The sequence below is a fragment of the Hylobates moloch genome, unplaced genomic scaffold (genome assembly GCF_009828535.3).
Source record: "Hylobates moloch isolate HMO894 unplaced genomic scaffold, HMol_V3 SCAFFOLD_2, whole genome shotgun sequence".
Classification (NCBI taxonomy): domain Eukaryota; kingdom Metazoa; phylum Chordata; class Mammalia; order Primates; family Hylobatidae; genus Hylobates; species Hylobates moloch.
Window position 1 is genome coordinate 151,479,253 of NW_026652277.1, and position 16,548 is coordinate 151,495,800.

At 37.4% G+C, this 16,548-nt stretch overlaps 1 long non-coding RNA gene across 1 annotated transcript in view; it reads left to right on the forward strand.

The window, feature by feature from the left end:
* The first annotated feature begins 3,417 nt into the window (after positions 1–3,417).
* The window catches only part of LOC116472558 (uncharacterized), a 32,911-nt gene continuing 19,780 nt past the window's right edge, over positions 3,418–16,548 (forward strand). Inside the window, exon 1 of the long non-coding RNA XR_004249115.1 lies at positions 3,418–4,002. This is a non-coding gene — a long non-coding RNA (uncharacterized LOC116472558). The remainder of the gene's footprint in view (positions 4,003–16,548) is intronic.

Below are 16,548 nucleotides of genomic sequence, written 5' to 3' on the forward strand. Positions count from 1 at the left end.
TCTGAAGTCCTACCTACTCCGGAGGCTGAGGCGGAAGGATAGCTTGAGTCTGGGAGATGGAGGCTAAAGTGAGCCGAGATTCCCCCACTGTGCTCCAGCCTGAGCGACAGAGTGAGACACTGTCTCAAAAAAAAAAAAAAAAAAAAAAGCCAGGACCTGGGCCCTAGAGTCAGGGTATTTCCTAGAACCACAGTGCCAGCATGGTGCAGTAAAACAGAACAGTTGCAGAGGGGAGAACTGAGAGTGAAGAAGAAATACAAAAATTGTTAACTATGTACTGGATTAAAGGGAATTATCCTGTGAAAGCAAAGACTCCCAGCTTGTGTCTGTCTTGGAGCCAACTGGACAGTCTGCCTCTTCTTTGCCTAATGCTTCCCCTTTATAGCATTTGGGCAAACTTCCTCCTGTAAAAATACATCTCAGTTTTTAGAAAAGAAACTTACAGCAAATAATCCAGCTCGCTCATTATGACCTAAACCCAGACATGAGGAAAATACATTTATTCAATATGGTACCAAATATTATTAAATGTATTTGTATTAGTCCATTTTCACACTGCTATAAAGAACTTCCTTGACACTGAGTAATTTATAAAGGAAAGAGGTTTCATTGACTCACAGTTCTACATGGCTAGGGAGGCCTCAGGAAACTTACAATCATGGCAGAAGGGGCAGCCAGCACCTTCTTCGCAAGGTGGCAGGAGAGAGAGAGAAAAGTGCAGGGGAAACTGCTGTTTATAAAACCACCAGATCTTGTGAGAACTCATTCACTATCATGAGGACAGCATGGGGGAAACTGTTCCCATGATCTAATCACCTCCTACCACGTGGGGATTATGAGGATTACAATTCGAGATGAGATTTGGGTGGGGGCACAGCCTAAACCACATCAGTATTAAATATGCTACTGAATAGAAATAAAAAGACTTATTTAGTATACTATTAAATGTGTAAGTCAATACATTTATTCCATGCACTATTAATTTTATAAATTGAAAAATATACTAAAGAGGCTGAAAGAAAGCTAAGTAATTTTTTAGAAAATCTGATGACATTTTACCTATAATTCACAAAGCATGAACATTGTGTACAGCAACAGAAGCAAGCTGTGATAGGACAGAGCTAATGAAAAACCAATGATAATCTCAAATTGCCCAAGAAACTATAGCAACTCATCAAAAATAGAGTATCTTCCCTAATTTTCGCCTTTTTGGAAGTAGCAGTAGGCTAACCTCCTTCAACTGATGAGAAAACTATAGCCCAGCCTCCTGGGATCACAGCTACTGGAGCAGCAAAACAAGGAATAGAACTCCGGTCATTTTAAGGCACCAAAAATCAAGATCTTTACTCAAGATACAGTCTCCATCCTATGAGTTTGCTCCCAGAAATCTCATTTTTCTAAAATCTTTCCCATCTTTGAAAGTGGTCATTATATCAGCTACTTTTTCAGACTTTTGTAGTACATAGCATATATCTGTTTCTACTTTAATTATGTGTTAGTATTTTAATGATTAAATAATTAATTTTCATAGGAAATAAATAAGTTAAAATCTGTACTGGTTAAAATAAACTTATATAATCAACAAACCTGGACATTTTAGTCAGTTAAAAGCAATAGCAATTTATTTCTCACATATGTAGCAGCAGAGGGCTGGTATTCATACTAATGGGCCTCTCTCCTCAATCTACTGTGTGGCTCTCCTATCTTCTAGTGATGCATCATCATCTGTATCCAGTGGGCAGAAACTGGAGAAGAGCATGGAAAACCCCACAGGTGCACTTATAAAAAGCCTCAGCCAGCCCAGATGTGACACAAGTCACTTTCACTCAAAAGCCAAGGAAGAATGGGAAATGAAGTCTTAGCATTTGCCTGGCAGTATTCCCTTCACTAAAGCAGAGGAGAGACTGGACTCAGGTAGATAGCTGACAACCACAGCCATTCTCTCAAATCCAGTACTTAAGGCTTATGTGTTAGTCAATAAGGTAAAAAGAAAATCAATAAGGTAAAAAGTCAAATCTCAGAAAAATGCTGAGGTTTTTTTCCTTGTACTTGCTTAATCCACCCATTATTTATTAAAGGCTTGTGCTGAATGCCATAATAATAAATCCCTGACTTCACACAACTTATATAAATTAGCAAAGAATATAAGACTGTGCAATTAAAGTTACACAAATAAGACTTTTTTTAAATCAAAGGCATACTCAAATTGAAGTGAACTTTCAGTATCACCCAAAGCACAAAATTACTACTTAAAAAAAAGTCATCAGTCAATAATACACTTTCCCTGAACATATGGTTTGCACAAGACACTGTGTTCTGCAATGCTCTGAGTACACACAAGTATAGTATTTGCATCCTATTAGTTCCTCTCTAATCATGGAACTAATCATTGAAGGCAGTCTACGATTTCTTTTTCAATTTTAAAATCAGCAATGCTGCTGCCACACCTCTGAGGTAAGGTCATTTCCTTGTTATATGTAACCTCGCTCTCTTTTCAGTTTTTGCTTCTATTTTCATTATTTTTATTTATAGAGTTCCCCTGTCCTGAACACACTACTTCTTCATCAAATATACCAGGTATATGTAATCCAGTCTTTGTCCTTTCTATCACCATGTCTTGTAGACAAAGCAAGGAATGCCATAGTCTTGGTCTAATTACAGCTTAGCCAAATGAGTACACGCTGAGCGGTGTAAGCCCAAATCAACAGGCCACCCACCAAGAGAGTAAAAAGAAGACCCTGAGTCCTCCCACAGAGACCTGGAAGAGCTTCTGATGGAAACAGGAGATAATTGTGTTTTGCCATTGGCAAATGCATATAGTACCTAGCACAGCAACACATATGCTTTAGTGTTTAATATATATTACCGAAAGTGTGATAACGAAAAGAAAAATAGTGGTTTGACAGACATATAGCCCAGTGTCTTCCTCCATACTTTCTCCCCATATTTCTAAAGGAGCAATTCTAGGAAGAAACTAGTAGAGAAAAAATATATAGTCACTTACATTAGGCCACTTATATTTGACTGGGGCTTTTCAAACTAAGATTCAAGACACATTTAAATTAAAAGATTGTGAGCCTCTAAGTGGATTTCAAAATATTAAAAAATGTATACCTTTTTTCTACTACCTTGTAATGCTCTAGGCAGTTTTTCACTTCACAGAATTCCTAGTTTGTTTTTAATGTTAAATTTTGCCAATTGGAAGCAAGTAAACACTTGCGGATGTGCTACAGATAAGTGATTCTCAAATGGGAGCTGATAGAAGAATATCAGAATCTCTGCAGAGATAATGGAGCTAGGAATGTGTAGCTTGGAAAAACTCCCCAAAATGATTCTACAACTCCCCCACCCTCATCCTCATTTAGAACTACTGTTTGAGCTGTTACTTCATAATGAGATCAAACTGCTGTCATAAATGTGGAACACCAAGACAAATGGCTAGAAACCTTGTACATGAAAACAGTGGCCCACCCAAAGTTTGTTTTTTCCTAGGAAGTTATAGAGAAATGAGGAGGTATCAGAAGAGCAGTCAATAAAAGAAAAATTTATTTAAAAGACATATGGGTGGGATGAGAATGAATGATTCTTACTTTATCTGTAGAAATTGAATTTTGCTGCAACTAAGAGAGACCTGGAAAATAGTGATTTACACTAACAAGATTTTGTTCTGTCAAGAAAACTGATATTCAGCAGTCCAGGCTGATGCAGTGGCTTCATGAGCTCTTCAGCAACCCAGGCACCTTCTAGGTCTTCTTTGCAAATTCTAGTGCTAGTAATTCCTTCATCTCATCATCCAACATGGCTGCCAGAGCTCCAGACATCACATGTACATCTGAGTTCCAGGAAACTAGACGGAGAAAAGAAGGGCTTGCACGCTCACTTTAAAGAAGACTTCTAAGAAGAACCACCTAAAATTCCCCAACCTAGTCCCAAAGCTCACTTGGCTGCTTTCAAGCCTGGAAAATACAGTCTTTAAGTTGCAAAATGCTATGACAAAATCAGGTATTTATATTAAAGAAAAGAGAAGGATAATTGGGAGATAACAGTTTCTGCCTTAGAGACCTTTAACAACCTCAGAATCAGTCATAAAATTAAATTTATATAACATATATGTAAATTAGAAATACATATGAATTTGCATTCATTGGAAATCATTTGGAAAAAAACTAATCCAAAATGTCAATGTAAAAGACTGACATAAAGTCAGTCAGGTTAGGATCAATAACCATATTTTCTCCTTACAAATAAGTCTCATTCTTAATCTCAGACTTTAAATTATTTGTAATTATTTTTTCATATAAATTCAATGATTACCATCAACTTTTTCTAAGCATCCAAAATTGACCTGCAGCCCTGATGCTTCAAAGTTAACTTATATTTCTGCGATTTTTCAAGTATAAAACAGGACTTTCTCCATTGTTTAAGATAAACAATACATTCACCTTTTTTGATAATTAGGTATCTCCTATCTGATTTTCACAACCTAATAATTAGTGACTGCCCAACACTAAACAATATCTTAAGAATATAAATAGTTCAATGGATGATGGTGAGAAGAGAGTTAGTAAAGGTAATAATTTATAAAGGTAGCATGAAGCCAAATATTAAACAAATAAATAACAAATTTTTAACTGTCTAATATATTTAGGGACTTTAATGAGTGATTAGGTCATCTTTGATATGAACACATCTTAATTATTGAAATAATACTAAACAAAGTCCTTCCTTACTCAATTTGGCTTTGCAAATTTTCATTAGATTTGAAATCCATATGGATGGAACTCGCAAGAAATATGAGTTTAATTGAGGAGTTTCAGTAAAAGAAAATGCTTAAGAAAAAAAAATGAATTAAATAGAGCAACTAAAGAGTAAAAAACTTCCAAGATCTTGTCCTACACCCTACTCATTTCCATTGACATACCCTAGCCGTTGCCATTACCAATTGCAGCCTTTCTAGAATCTCAATTTTAAGCAGCCCATTCTCTGACCAATAGCTTCTGTTTTTGCAATGTATTCCTTCTACTTCTCCAACTTCACCAATCCATTCACAGTACTGCCTTCTCACTGTCTCTCGGTGCCCCCAGTTCCTCACATCTCTCCTTACCCACCTAAAATTCCATGGTTGTTCACTGTAATTGCTCCCCTGAATATACCCCTAAACACTTCATCCTCCTTTGCCTTGTTGAATTTGCTAGGAAAACCTCCAACTATGGTTATATGCATCTTTCCATCACTCCACACTTACATTACATCCAACTGAACATAGATAGAGAAAAACACAAAACTATGCCAAATCTCTAGCAGCTCTTTCCCCATCTTCACTCTCAGTGGATGACCTGGCTTCCATTTTTAATGAAAATAACAGAAGCAATCAGAAGTTCTACAAGCTCTTACCCCACACCCATCTATATCCTCATACTTTCCTTCCCATCCTCTTCCTGTAAATGGACTGTATGTGGTCCTTCATCTCCATTTGTGTACCATATCCCATCTCTGCACATGTCTCCAGCAATTCTCCCTCCCTCTTTTGCCTCATCAATTGTTTTTCCTCTCTTGCATCATTTCATTAGCAAATCAGTAGGTTTTCACTTTACCCATCTTACCAAAAAAAAAGCAAAACACAAACACCTTTTTGCCCCATTTCATTCCTCAGTATATTAGTCCGTTTTCATGCTGTTGATAAAGACATACCAGAGACTAGGAAGAAAAAGAGATTTTAACGGACTTATATTTCCACATGGCTAGGGAGGCCTCACAATCGTGTCAGAAGGCAAAGAGGCGCAAGTCACGTCTTACATGGATGGTGGCAGGCAAAGAGAGAGCTTGTGCAGAGAAACTCCCATTTTTAAAACCATCAGATCTTATGAGACCCATTCACTATCACAAGAACAGCACGGGAAAGACCTGTCCCCATGATTCAATCATCTTCCACCAGGTCTCTCCCACTGGGTGCCTCCCACAACACACAGGAATTATGGGAGCTAAAAGATGAGATTTGGGTGGGGACACAGAGCCAAACCATATCACCCAGCTGTCACTCTCTGCTCCATATTACAGGAAAACTCCTTGAAAGTGTTATCTATATTTGCTGTCTCACTCTTCTCCTGCCATTCCGTCTTGAACCGATTTCATTCAGGCTTTCCTACAGACCACTTTGTCTAAGCTGCTCCTGTCAAGGTCATTGGTGACCTCCACATTGCTGCATCACAAAGTCAATTCTCAGTCTTGACCTCACTTGATGTATCAGTACCATATGACAAGCTTATCATTCTTGAGATCCTTTGTTCACTTAGCTTCCAGGATAATATGCTCTCCTAGTCTTCCTCCTCTTTTACTGCTGCTCCTTCTCAGTCTCATTTGTTCATTGTTGGAATACTCCCAACCTCAGTTCCTGGGCTTCTTATACATCTATACACTCCCTTGGTAATTTTATTCAATCTCAGGCTGAAGACTCAAATGTAGATCCTTATCCATGACCTCTCCCTTGAACTCCAGCTCTTTATAGACAACCAGCTACTTGACAGCTCCACTTGGATGTCTAATAAGGCATCTCAAATCTCACTTACCTAAACTGAAACTCCTGGTCTCTCCATACACATCCAACACCTGCTCTTCTAGCAGACATCTTCATCTCAGTTAATGCCAACCCTATCTGTATTGGTCGGGCTCAGCTGGGTTCTGTTGAAGCAATAAACGAAATTAACACTGTACCAGCTTCCAAAAGCAAAGGTTTATTTCTTGCTGCATATCTTCTGCCTGTCTCCTATAGTTGCCATCCACATCAGCTTTACTCCAGGAGCCAGAATGACAGAATAACCTTTATCTGGAAAATTGCTGGGTTTGTGGCAAAAAAATGACACACGAACCAAGTGCTGGCTCTTAAAGCTTCTGACCACTTCTATTGGTCAAGCAAGTCACATGGCTTCCCATTTTCCACAAGGCAGAGGTGTATTGTCCCCTCACAGGAAAGGAGCCTACATGGAGTGAAACTAAAATATTTGGTAAACAGCAAAACAGTCTGCCACACTGGTCCCCCAGTTGCTCTGGCTAAAACTCTTGGCTCCTCTCTTGTTTTCAAATCAAATCCATCAATAGATCTACCACCTCTAGGTTTGAGCACCCTGGTCCAGATGCCATGTACAGGTTTCTATCTGGTCTTCCTGTTTCTACTCTTTCCCCACTAGCCTATTCTCCAGATAGTGGGCAAAAGTGAACATTTTATATATATATTTATTTATTTATTTTAATTATTAAAATTTGAGTTTAATTATCTTCTTTTGGAATTCTACAACATTATTTGATAATTTTTTTCAACTTTTATTTTAGAATCAGGGATATATGTGCAGGTCTAATCATACCTTTGTAACAAAGGTATGATCTGAGGTTTGGAGTACAAATGAATCCGTCATCCAGGTACTGAGCACAGTAGACAATAAGTGGTTTTTCAGTCCTTGCCCCTCTTCTTCCCTCCTCCCGCTTGTATTCCCCAGTATCGATTGTTCCCATCTTTAAGTCCACGAGTACCCAATATTTAGTTCCCACTTATAAGTGAGAACATGCAGTATTTGGTTTTCTGTTTCTGTGTTAGTTTGCTTAGGATAATGGTTTCCAGCTGCATCCGTGTTGCCACAAAGGATATGATTTAATTCTTTATGGCTGCATAGTATTCCATGGTGTATATGTACCATATTTTCTTTATTCAATCCGCCATTGATGGCCACCTGGGTTGATTCCATGTCTTTTCTATTGTGCATAGTGCTGCAATGAACATATGAGTGCACGTTTTTGGTAGAACCTGTGGGTATATATACAGTAATCAGATTGCTGGGTCCAGTGGTAGTTCAACTCTTAGTTCTTTGAGAAATCTCCAAAGTTCTCTCCACAGTGGCTCAACTAATTTACATTCCCACCAACAGTGTGTAAGTAAGTGTCAAAGTGATCATTTTAAAACACAAGTCAGATTCTGTTGTGCTTCTTCTCAAAAGTGTCAAATGGCTCTCCCTCTCACTCAGGGTAAAAGCCAACATCTCTCCAACAACCTTGTAAATTCTGACATGATCCTTTTATCCATCACCTCCCTGACTCCATTGCTTCTTCTTCATCTCCAGTTCACTCTCTTCCAGCTATGCAGAATGCTCTGCTGTCCTCAAACAGACCAAGTACATTCCAGCCTCAGGACATTTGCACTTGTAGTTTCCCCTTCCTGGAATGTACTTCTCCCAGATTTCCACATGGCACATCTCCAATCCTCTTCAGGTATTTGCTCAGATTTCACTTTTTCAGTTTGTCTTTGTCAATCAGTTTAAAATTTTACTCCCCATCCCTCACCCTGAAACTCCCCCTTCTCTTTCTGTCTTAATCATTTCCATAGCACTCATCCCTATGCAATTTTCTGCTGTATTTTTTTTTATTGTCTCTCTATTCCACTAGAATATAAACTCCTTGACTGTATGGATTTTTGTCCATTTGATTCATTATTGTAGCCCTAACATACTTTATCTGGATCAATTGACAATGAACATTTATTTAATGAATAAATTAGTGAATGATTCAAACTATAGAAAGCTTTGAAAAACTCAAACATAGAAAGATGTAACTTAAAGAAACAGAAGAAAATATAGTAAATATTAATAAATATTGTGCATTCACACAAACCCAAGAAGCTTGCTGGGTTATCTGTCCCAAAATAGAGAAAATGAAAAGAATCTGAGTGGGGAAAAACACAAAGAAAAAGCACTAAAAGTGTTACTTCCAAAACTGTAATATTAATGACCAAGGCAAAACTCTAAAGTTCCCTATTTCATTTATTACAAAATGCTTAATTTAAATTCCGATTTGAAAGTATATATATTTTAACTATATATCTCTGCCAAAGCAAAAATGTAGTAGACTATCTCATAAATAGCTGTGCCACTCTAAGTGGTCAATCAAAATTTACTGCACTTCTGATTCCAGACTAAAAAGAAAGCCTTTTGGCTAGATTAATTATCTGCAGCCTAGGCTGGTATTGTCTTAGAGCAGGGTTTCTCAGCCTCAGCACTATTCACATTTGTGGACTAAGTAATCCTTGTAGGAGGATACTCTTTGCATTATAGAATGTTGAACAGCGTACCTGGCCTCTACCCACTAGATGCCAGTAGCACTTCCCCAGTTGTGACAACAAAAAATGTTTACAGACATTACCCAATATCTTTGGGGTGGAGGAGGGAAAGGGACATCATCTTCTTTTCAGAACCACTGCCCTAGAGTCTGACAATGCCCATCAAGGCAGCACTCCCGTATGGTTTCAGGTTGTGACCCATAAAATGCTCTGTGGTATTATTAGGAATTATTGCACCAAACTAGGCAAGCAGATTCTAAGTGTATGATTTGGGGAAATAATGAAAAGGCTCCCCTTGAAATAAAGCACTCCTGATTTTTTTTTCCTTAAAATTACTTTCTCTTGGAAGTGTAGAAAGATGTTGCCTGGAAGGCGTAACTTGTTATTAAGGCATGTTGGCCATTAATGCTTTAATGATGGTCTAGGAACAGAGCTCAAAACCAAGAGGAAAGACAAAAGTTTTAACAGAGAGAATGAAAGAAAATTCTAGAACAGGAGATGGAGGCTCTACAGTGGGTAACCTTATTTCAGGAAATACATGAGGTTTCTGGCCTCATGGTAAGAAGAAGATTACTCTCTGAGGGAAAATTCTGTGTGTCAACAATGTATTTAGAAATGGCTCTGCTAGTAACCTCAACTGAGGAAAAAATAAAACCGAAATGATCAATTAAAACTAATATGATAGTTTTTAATCAATATTAAATAACTAATTTTATTATTTTTATAGTCTGTACTAACATTTCAAGTTTAAATGAATTGAAAATGAAATTATTCAAAACTAATAGGAACTCTGACATAAGTACATTAGTCAAATATGAAATACTTTTGAAATCTTTTAAATGAACTCATCAAGTATCAAAACTTTTTAAAAATATCTTCTTAAGCCTTTTATATCTAAAAAACTTTCGTTTTCCTTTTCTGGCAACTGTTAAATTCTCAAACTTAATGTTAAAAAAAGAAATGAGTAAAATAACTGATTATGCCAGAGAGGAGCCCTCACTCTGAGCAGAACAACCAGCAATGCTGCTCAATTCTTCTTCTGGAAACCACAAATAAGAGTTATTAGACAGATATTCAAAGCATTTGAAGATTTCAAATAAATCAACTTTTAGCTTTTTATAAAGAAAGTATATCATCAACATCAAAGAAATGCAAATTAAAACCACAATGAGATACCATCTCACACCAGCAAGAATGACGATTATTAAAAACAAAAAATAACAGATGTTGATGAGGATGCAGAGAAAAAGGAACCCTTATACACTGTTGGTGGGAATGTAAATTAGTACAACCTCTATGGAAAACAGTATGGGGGTTTCTCAAAGAACTCAAATAGAACTACCATTCAATTCAGCAATCCCACTACCGGGTATCTATCCAAAGGGAAGTAAATCAATATATCAAAAAGATACCTGCACTCATATGTCTATTGCAGCACCATTCACAATAACAAAGATAGGGAATCAATCTAAGTGTCCATCAATGGATGAATGGATAAAGGAAATGTGGAATATATACACAATGGAATACTATTCAGCCATTTAAAAAAAGAATGAAATCATGCCCTCTGCAGCAACATGGATGGAACTGGAAGTCATTACCTTAAGCTAAACACTCCAGGAGCAGAAAGACAAATATGTCATGTTCTCACTCATAAGTGTGTGCTAAAAACAAAACAAAAAAATGTGTTAACACGGATGTAGAGAGTAGAATGATAGATAATAGACACTTGGAAGGGTGAAGGGGTGTGAGGGAGGATGATTTGGAATTAGTTAATAGGCACAATATACGTTATTTGGGTGATGAATACCCTAAAAGCCCTGACTTGACGGCTACACAATCTATGCATGTAACAAAATTGCATGTGTAGCCCATACATTTGTACAAATTACAAGAAAAAAATATTATTAAATTATTGATTCTGTATTTCTTTCTCTCCAACGAAGACATTCTAGCGTTGAAATATGTATGGTTCCTACAGTTTAAATCCATTTTTCAATTCTACATTGTAACTGGAAGAACTGGTGTAAATAAATCTAAATGCACACATCATTAAAAACTTTATTCCAGTTTCCAGAGTAATTTAAATCTTCTCAACTCCACCTGACTTTGTACTAGAGCTATATTCAAGGAGTAGAATTGATTTGTTTCATTTTTCTATCCTCATCCTGAAGAAATACACAAATTAATTACAAGACCAAAAGTAAAAAGTTAATGACATTTTTTAAAACTTCATGTTATCTCTTGAGTCCACAAATTGGATAACTGTTCTCTAAAATTAAATATTAGTCACAATTATATGTACCTTAAAGTACTCTTAGATTAACATCTAAATATAAATTGATAAGCCAAAAGAATATTTGCCTTCATCTGTTTTAAAAACTCTTAAAATATGCTTTTGTTTAATATATGTCACTTTGATATGTTTACTTTTTTTTTTTCTTTGAAATGGAGTCTCACTTTGTTACCCAGGCTGGAGTGCAGTGGTGCGATCTTGCCTCACTGCAACCTCCACCTCCCAGGTTCAAGCAATTCAAGTGCCTCAGCCTCCCAAGTAGCTGGGTTTACAGGTGCACGCCACAATGCCCAGCTAATTTTGTTGTACTTTTGGTAGAGATGGGGCTTCACATGTTGGCCAGGCTGGTCTCAAACTCCTGGCCTCAAGCGATCTGCCAACCTTCACCTCCCAAAGTGCTGAGATTACAGGCGTGAGCCACCGCACCCCAGCCTATGTTTACATTTTATACTATAGTTAGAAATTAGTTTTAAAGGGAGAAAAAATATAGCTCATCCATCAGTAGTGTAAATTAAGGCTTTCAGTTTAAGAAGAAAACTATGAACACAGCCCAAGCTCTCAAGTATCCATTTACAGAGGATCTTCCACTCTTCTACCAAAGCTGATTTTTTTTTTTTTTTTTTTTTTTTGAGACGGAATCTTGCCCTGTCACCCAGATTGGAGTGCAGTGGAGCCATCTCGGCTCACTACAAGCTCTGCTTCCCGGGTTCACGCCGTTCTCCTGCCTCAGCCTCCTGAGTAGCTGGGACTACAGGCACCCGCCATCACGCCCGGCTAACTTTTTGTATTTTTAGTAGAGTTGGGGTTTCACTGTGTTAGCCAGGATGGTCTCGATCTCCTGACCTAATGATCCACCTGCCTCGGCCTCCCAAAGTGCTGGGATTACAGGCGTGAGCCACCGCGCCCGGCCTCAAAGCTGATTTTTCGAGAAACTGTGTTAAGAAATAGAGCAAAAACAAACACGCAGCTGTTTCCTACCAAATGGCTTACAATGTGCATATTCTTGAGTGATTTTAAAAGTCTCAGCTTTTATTTAGTTGTATTTCCAACTGTTTAGTTAATCTTTATTGACTTGTGCATAACTCTCAGAAATAGGAATGTATCTGTGAGTGGAGAGAAGTTTCCTGGTGCACTCAAATGAACTGTTTACTTCCTTTGCTAACTCTCATGTCTCGTTAGGGATCTAGAAGTTTCTAAGGACCAAAAGAGTCACCTGGAATACTGTGCCCAGGGGAATGGGTTACGTTGTTTGGGTATATGTCCTATTTGAATCATAGAAAGAGTCTTCTTTGTTTTATTTTAGTTGATACTAGCCAGTTCTATTGTTTGTCACTAGCATTAAAAACTAAGAGCCCTCAGCCTGGGCGACAGCGAGACTCTGTCTCAAAAAAAAAAAAAAAAAAAAAACAACTAAGAGCCCTGAAAATGGTACACAATATTCCATAAGAGAGGAAGAATGAACCAGACCAGCCATGAGATGCATGGCACAGTGCAAATACAAGTTAAGAGGATGCTGTGACTAGCTGAATACCAGAGACAGTAAGGCAAAGGTAGTTTTGGTTGCATGGTGACAACATATTTAAACTCAAAGTACTTTAATCTGAATTAGCAATATGCACATCCTTGCCAAGCAAAAGCAAAGCATAAAACAAAAATAAACTTATGCTGTGTTTCCTTCTCAGATATTACAAACTCAAGCCACTTTATCTCCAATTTCTAGCTCCCTAGACCTTCACGGCCATTAGTCATGTCTTGTCTATCATATCTCAAAATGTTTATCAAGTAAATACTTTCCTCTCCATTTTCATTGTCACTGCCTTGTTTTCAGCTTTATCCTTTTTCCAGTCACATATCATGACAGTCTCCACCACGCAACCTATACTCCTGCTTCAACAGACTATTTGCATGTACCAGAAACACCAAGTATTCTCTGGCTGCTCTTTGAGTTGACGCTGTGTTACCTCTATTCATCCTTCAAGACCACCCACACCCCTTAATTCTAGAAGAATTAGCCCTTGTCTTTTTAGCATCTTCCTAGTCCTATATTGTCATAGCATTACCACGTGCACTACAATTAAAAGACAATAATTTGTATCTCTTGTAATACAAAATGACTTCTATTGAGGGCAGGATTTGTCTTATGCAACTTTCTATGTTTAGCCCCTTTAACAAGGCTCAGCACCTGATTTTAAAAAATCAATAATTCGTTTAGTTTCAATAATCAACTGACCACAGAACAACTGATTAACCAATAAAGCACTTAAAATTAGCAATTTGAGGTAAATCTATTCATTGATAACTTACATAGGACTTAGTTTGGTTTCAATGTTTTTCACAATCTTTATCCATGCTTTACAATGCCCTCATAGGTATCAATTCATGTTAGAAGAAATCAAGGAAGAAATTACAGTAAAATCTTCATTCTTATCATGTGTGCTTGATAAACCACCACTTTCCTCATCTTAAACAGCAGGTAGTTCCTGGGGTAGTGGACCTTACACCATCTCAGCATTCAAATGAGTGTTATTAAAAAAAAAAAAAAAAAAAAAACACAACTTCACACAACATTTGGACAATGTCAGAAAGAAAAATTGATACTAAGAAAACAATAAATTCACTTCCTAAATGTTGAACCTGCTCTTAATTTTATATTAACTTTTATTTCACCAAATAGAAGAGTTTTTCATATGCCATATACATTTATATTTTCATCAAGAATAAGTAGCATCATTTGGCTAGAACTGTAATTACATTTTCTTTTCCTCAACATGATAAAAGTGTTGAAGTAGTTTTCCTAAGTGCTGTATAAAACCAGTTAAGAAACCAGTTTCCCACCCGCTTTAGACTTTAAACAATGAGCAGCCAATATGACGTTCCAAATATATACAAAAATTATTTAAGAATTTACAGAGTAAACAGACAACCTACAGAATGGGAGAAAATTTTTGCAAACTATGCATCTGACAAAGGTCTAATATCCAGCATCTATAAGGAACTTAAACAAATTTACAAGAGGTAATAAACAAACAACCTCATTAAAAAGTGGGCAAAGGACATGAACCAGATGCTTCTCAAAAAAAGACACATGTGGCCAACAATCATATGAAAAAAAGCTCAGCATCACTGATCATTAGAGAAATGCAAATCAAAACCTCAATGAGATACCATCTAACACCAGTCAGAATGGCTATTATCAAAATGTCAAAAAATAACAGATGCTGGCAAGGTTGCAGAGAAAAAGGAATGCTTACACACTTTTAGTGGGAGTGTGAATTAGTTCAATCATTGTGGAAGACGGCGTGGTGATTTCTCAAAGACCTAAAAGACAGAAAGATCATTCAACCCAGCAATCCCCTTACTGGATATATACACAAAGGAATAGAAATCATTCTATTACAAAGACACATGCACGCCTATGTTCATTGCAGCACTAGTCACAGTAGGAGAGACATGGAATCAACCTAAATGCCCATCAATGATAGACTGGATAAAGAAAATGTGGTACTTATACACCGTGGAATACTATGCAGCCATAAAAAATGAGATCATGTCCTTTGAAGGAACATGGATGGAGCTGGAGGCCACTATCCTTAACAAACTATCACAGGAACAGAAAACCAAATACTGTATATTCTCACTTTTAAGTGGAAGCTAAATGATGAGAACACATGGAGACATAGAGGGGAACAACACACACCGGAGCCTATTTATGGTGGAGGGTGGGAGGAGGGAGAGGATCAGGAAAAATAACTAATAGGTACTAGGCTTAATACCCGGGTGATGAAATAACCTGTACAACAAACCCCTATGACACACGTTTACCTATGTAACCAACCTGCACATGTACCCCTGAACTTAAAAAAAAATTATAATGTCTGTAAATAATAGTAATATTTAACATTTAATACTATTTTATTATGAATGTCCTTTAGTTAATTATTTTTGGCCTCATTTTACAAATGAGGAAAATTAAGGAAAATAAAAGCTAAATAATGCGGGCACTGCTACAGAACTAGAAGGTGGCAGAGCCTGGGTTGAAATGCAGCTATGAATTCCAGAATCCATGCACCTAATTGCAAAGTTTTGCAAGGTAAGTGTGGGAAAAGGGTAAGAAAGAGGAGGGAAGAGATGCTACCAAGCTGCTTAACCAAATTGTATTATTTAGTAACAACATGTGTTCTCTTTCAGTGTTTTTGTTCTTTCTATGTTTAAACACTCCGGTGTAGTATACTCTGAACTATCTAGGATTTTTTTCTAGAAAGGAGAAATACACAAATATACAAAATGTACAAATACATTTTGAAAAGGAAAACAGTTTTAAAAGACTTTTAAGTATTCCAGAAATCTTAGAAATGACAAGTTTAGATATCATGAGATTAAAGAGAAATAACCGTGATTTTTTAAAAATGATCCTGGGAATGAAAGAGGTGGATCTTCAATACACTAACATTAAATTCTGAGCTTCAGGAGAAATTGAGTTTTCATTCATGCTCTGAGCCCTCTTTCCTTAGCAATGAAGCCTCAGCATCCCTTTGCTTCTCCTGTGCCCTCAAGTGAGAACTGAGTTATGGCTGGCTGTCTCAGGAAGAAAATAACTATTGCAAGCCATAAGATGGGCTGGGGTGGGGGAGGGCTAAGGAAAGGCCTGCCATTTAGCTTGTAAAGTGCAGCAGCTGTGGCCCGTTTTCACTAATATCTGACATGTTTCTTTGGCCACTCGCCAAATTGAGCTGTACCCAACACTTCTCCCATCCTTCCTGTGCCTCCAGGATCCTTTGTAAATGCTACTTGAGACTCCAGTCTACTCCAAATCAATCCCCTTGGTTCCTTCCTCCCCTTAATGCACAGGCATCCCACCCTAATTAATAAACCCAACACCAGCTTCATCCAGGACCTTCCCACACTTTGCCCCTTCACGCAGCCCAGAAACATCAGCACATTCCTGACTTCATCACTTGTCAACTCCCTTTCTGTTAAAGACCAGTGTCCCCTTTCGCTGACCTGGCCTCTGATTTGATCTCACTTTAAAGTATCCCACTTTAAGAGACAGTAACAAATGCTGCCTTTTTCCTGTTTGGTTTGTTTATTCATGTTCACCCAGTCTATTATAATTAAAGACCAAGGGAATTCTAAGAAGAGCCCAGGAAGATGG